Source organism: Micropterus dolomieu, linkage group LG18 (genome assembly GCF_021292245.1).
Source record: "Micropterus dolomieu isolate WLL.071019.BEF.003 ecotype Adirondacks linkage group LG18, ASM2129224v1, whole genome shotgun sequence".
Classification (NCBI taxonomy): Eukaryota; Metazoa; Chordata; class Actinopteri; order Centrarchiformes; family Centrarchidae; genus Micropterus; species Micropterus dolomieu.
Window position 1 is genome coordinate 35,243,714 of NC_060167.1, and position 5,102 is coordinate 35,248,815.

The following is a 5,102-nucleotide window of genomic DNA, read 5'->3' on the forward strand; positions in this document are numbered from 1 at the left end:
ATGGAGTACAATCAGGAGCGAAAATTGAAAAAAGCAGCCGAGCAAGAAAAAGTAAAGACACCAAAAATTTTCATTTTCCTTAAAAAGAAAGACGGGATGGCAGCAAGGAGTTGTGAGCCAGAAGAGACGTAGGTTACCCAAGGCAGGGTACACCTGCTGCTAGCAACAGCGTCAGCAACAGCAAAAAGCCACACCTCTACCATGAAAACATGTTCAAGAGACTCAATAATTCACAGAAACAAAGGAACTGGGGTGTAGAAAAATGGCAGCAGGCTGGGGAGCAGTACAAGAATGAGGGTCAGCTGGCAACAGTGAAGCATGGTGGAGGTTCCTTGCAGGTTTGGGGCTGCATTTCTGCAAATAGATTTGGTTAGATTTAATGGTCTCCTCAATGCTGAGAAGGACAGGCAGATATTTATTCATCATGTAATACCATCAGGGAGGCATCTGACTGGCCTGCATCATTACGACCCCAAACATGCCGTGAAAGTCATTAAGAACTATCCCCAACGTAAAGAAGATCAACGAGTCCTAGAAGTGACAGTGTGGTCCCCACAGAGCTCTGATCTCATTGAGTCAGTCTGAGATTACATGAAGAGAGAGAAGCAACTGAGGCCGACCTACCTGCTAAGTTCCTTCAAAAATGATGTGCAAGTGTACCTAGAAGAATTTATGCTGTTTTGAAGGCAAAGTGTGGTCAAACCAAATATTGATTTGATTTAGATTTTTCTTCTGGTCACTCACTGTTTTTGTTAGTGATAAATATAATTCACAAGTCTAAAGCATTTTTGCAAACCTGCATAAAACCATAGCGCAGTACTGTGCAAAGTTGTGGTTATTCCCTCTGAAAATAAACAGGTGGCCAAATACAATTACATAACTGGCAACCATTGGTCCATTTTCACTCTTTAGAAATGCTTGAAATTAAAAACACTAAACTTGAAATATCGCAAAAATGTTTTTACAGTTGTCATCCATTCAAGCTCCCAATACACGAAAAATGGTGGCAGCATAAAACATTAGATCTGTGTGGAGCAATGAGGAGACTGTAATCTTGCTCAGATTAATTTATGAAACATGAAATGCCATACTGCATTTCCATCAAGTCTGCTACATAACAATGTAAACTTCATGTCTTCTACCAAATATTTTTACATTTACATATATATTTTATTAATATATTAATATTTATGCCTGTTTCTTTTGCGCTTTTCTCCCAATAACTTGTTTTTCTTGTCTCCATTTTGATCCCGCCTCCTGACAGGATGTTGGATCAACCAGTCATCTTGTTTGACAAGCCAGACCTCACAATGCATTGTTGACACTTGGGAGATGTGCATGTTGGCTTCTCTACAAGAATCACTAAACCTATAGTTGAGTGTAGTAGTTCATAAATCTGCAGCATGTTTGCAGAACTATAATTCCAGCCGAAGTTTTAGCGAGGAGGCTGGGCTGGATGGTTGAAGCTCAGGACGTGGACACCAGAGACCGAGGTTCAAGCTTTGTATCCTATAAGATCTTAACATATGCTTAAGATCTCAGGAAGATGGCATTTTGGTTTAACTATTGGAAATAGTCAATGCGTCATGTCTCTTAGTTTAAGTCAGTGATATTTTCAATATTTATTTGAATTCATAAGCAAGACCACAAACAATTTGTTCGTTGCATAAATAGAAGCATAACACATTATTCAAGCGTTAGTGCTTTAGGAGAACAAATACAATCTGTTACCAGCAAATGATTAACAGATAACCATTTTGATTTGGCATTCAAATCCCTTATATATAAACACAACTTAATATGTCCATGTCCTCTAGATTACGTGGAATAATTGACACCGTTCTTGGGAGGACAGTCTTTTCCATATCTTTTCAATGTCTTTCACTATCTTGTTTGTTGTAAAGATTAGCTTTCCATTATGTTTCTATTTCAATACTGAGTCAAATACAAATCGCTACGTGACTGGCTGCCCACAATTTAAAACAGGCTCTATAATAATTATTTTATCTTTATGCCTAAAAATACTTTCAGTTTCACAGCATGTTTAAAAAGTTGCATCACTGCTGCATCATCACGGTACAGAAAAAGTTGAAAACATAAACCTTTAATTCATTACATAATACATTGTATTGTAACAGTTCCAAATCATCTCTTTACATGTAATCAATTTCTCTCAAGCCTTGGCTATTCAGTAGGGTATACTGTGCTCTTGCAGTGGCAAATGTTCTGTTTCAGTTCATTTCGTTATAAGTAAAAGAATTTTGTCCCCCGGGGGGTATCCTTTGCTAGGGTCAAGAGGCTAACAGGATTAGCTGCTTGTTAGAAACTGTCATGCTGCAAATGAGTGGATGGATTCAGACATACCAGACAGACTGGTGATTGATCTTGGCACTAAGTATTGGTTTGCCTCTTTAATTCCTAATGAAGACAGCCTATATTGACTTCTTTGATATCGATATTGACTCAAACTACTTAAAGAAGAGCAAAAATTATTATTCCTGGTTTATGCAGCAGCTGTGTCATGGAAGAGAATACAATATAATGCCATCAAAGCTGTGTTGCGTCATCAGAGCAACAACAGATATTTTAACAGCAGATGCAAGGTTTTGTTGTTTTTTTTTAAACATTATTTGACCTTTTGTATAATATTGGATATGTATCCAGGATGATACAGCAGACCTCTTGGTGTTTGTTTTTTTCTTTTGGAACTAGCTGGTTCATTAATGCAGATTGTGTTGGTTTCAGTTCTTTTGGGGCACCTGTTTGGGCGGGAAGTCTGTGGCTAACTCAGCAAAGCTGCAGCAGCCCTGACAGAGGGAGAGGAGATGCTTGGCTGCTTCCTTACCACGAACACGGGATGGTTGAACTTTCTCATCCCCTGGGTGAAGTGAACATAGGAGGAGCAGATGGCAGATTGTCTCTCCCCCACACTGTGGAGGCCCAGGCAAGAGCAGCTCCTTTTTAGTTAGCCAAGTAGATAAGTGATGCGGGAATGGTCTGATGCGTGCGTGGGGTTGTACAAGGAAGGCACGACAGGAACGAAGGTCACCATCATAGCGTGCCGGTGCAGGGACAAAAGGCTCACGGTGAGAAGAGGATGAGCTAATGACCTGGCTGGAAGCTACTGGAGTGGCCTGGGGAGTTAACTAATCACGGACGCTGCTGAGGTTTGCAGTAAGGTATTTTAGGCAGTCTATAATATCTTTTAGTGCCTGGTTTTTGCCCAATTAGGGTGTATTAATTAACAAGGGCTTGGTGGAAAGTCTGCTGGGTTCCTTTCTCCTGGCCAGATTGTACTATTATGGCTAGACACGTAAACCCAAGTGCAAGACGCATAACAGGAGGCAGAGAGTAAAGGTTAGAAGATTTCTTGTTGGGGTGGAAATGTGAGCTGTGCTGAAAGGACAGACGAAGGATGTTGGCTATTGGAGCTCAACCCGAAGAGGGAGACAGACAAGGCAGGAGGACCGGAGACAGAGGCTGGAGTCAGGCTGAGTTTAACTGCAGGCACAGGGAAACAGATATTAGTCATAGGCAGATAACTGCTGGAAGTGTGACTGACTGCATGAACATACTTCTCAGTCTGGAGGCATGGTGTAGTCTGAACTGGGTATTAATGGCAGGGCTGATCATGATGAGTGGCAGCTCGCTGTATGACTCAAGCACACCAGTCTCCACTTCTGCAATTAGACACACTTACACAAACACCCAAGGATGGGGGGGGGGTTGAGAGAGGCAGGCTGCAGGCTAGGTGGAAGCAGAAGCGGAGGGAGTGAAGGGTTGCTGCAGCACTGGACTGTTTCGTCTTTCTTGTCAATGTCAGAGAAAATGGGGAGTACAGATTTTTATTGAAAATATAATGTACTGTAAATATTACCTTAGCTATGTCAGTGGTAGGTTTTTAAAAGTAAACGTTTGAACAGACAAGTTATTTTTTTTCCACAGAAACAAAATTGATATTTTGTGATATCTCCATGATTGGAGGCTACAGGAGCTGCAACTTTTATGTTCTTACAATCTAGGGCCAGCCAAGCATCTTCTGATGTAGCGAGACACACATCACCAGATAGCTAAACACTCATGATTAACTGAAAGTAGCACTAGATGGCTTCAATGACGAAGGAGCGTAAAGTTGGTTATTAACGTGAACTTTTACGTCAAGTTTATTGAAGACACAGCACTCAATGTGGTCAAGTTTTTGAAGTGTGAAACTACATAATACAAAAGTGACTATGAAATAATGTACATAAATAATGTGAAATACAATGAAATATGAGCAGAAAGAAATTCTATAAACATAGATGAACTCACAAAGCTTCCCCAAGGTTAACACAGGCAGATGGAGCAAGATGAAGTGAGGACTTGAAGCATGCTGTTCTCTAGCTTGTTTACAGCGAAATGGCTGAACTGATCATGTGACTACAATCAATGTGACTATTAACAGCCAATGAGAGCGCACACATCTGAAATGACAAGAACAGGTGACATTTACTTAATGGCCTACAGCAGGTGCGACAAACATTTGAACAGAATGCATGTAACATTGCATACTTCAGTAGCCATGTTTCCATCTAATTGTCATCTGAATTATAAGCGGACTTTTGAAATGTCACAAAAAAGAAAGAAAATAGATAATGCGATATAGGTGCATTTCCATCAGCTGGTTTGAAGCAAATAAACCAGGCTACAACAAGCGTAATTATGTCAATAGTTGACGTTACACATGGCTGTAATAAATAAGAAGTATGGGTTGCAAACCAGAAACAAGTGAGCAAGTTGCTTCCAGCCATGTCTCGGCGTTATAAGAATATCCGGCAAGATGCCAACAGCGGAAACAGGTGATCAGTCATGAGTTACATCTTCGCTATGTCAGAAATTGTGAAGTGTTTCCATCTTCCATTTAGCTCATTAACTCTTTTTCGACAAAGGCAAAAACCACCGTAAAAACGATTTTGCCTCCCGTACCCTAGTTCACCGGTTTGAGTCAGGACCGTGCAGTACGTTCTCGGGAGCAGCCGGTTACACCTTCATTTGCATTCCTTTATAGTTCTTTTTACTCAAAAGAAAGAAGAAATCGTGTTCTATTGTGCAACCATTACTAC

At 40.6% G+C, this 5,102-nt stretch overlaps 1 long non-coding RNA gene across 2 annotated transcripts; it reads right to left on the reverse strand.

The window, feature by feature from the left end:
- Positions 1 to 1,690: 1,690 nt before the first annotated feature.
- On the reverse strand, positions 1,691 to 4,404 carry LOC123956595. 2 transcript variants are annotated; one of them, XR_006821578.1, is made up of 3 exons: positions 4,312 to 4,404; positions 3,576 to 3,809; positions 1,691 to 3,501 (listed from the first exon to the last, which is right to left on the reverse strand). It is a non-coding gene; the product is annotated as an uncharacterized LOC123956595 (long non-coding RNA). The 2 variants fall into 2 exon arrangements; XR_006821577.1 differs by having other exon boundaries at positions 3,576 to 3,805; positions 4,312 to 4,394.
- Positions 4,405 to 5,102: the final 698 nt, after the last annotated feature.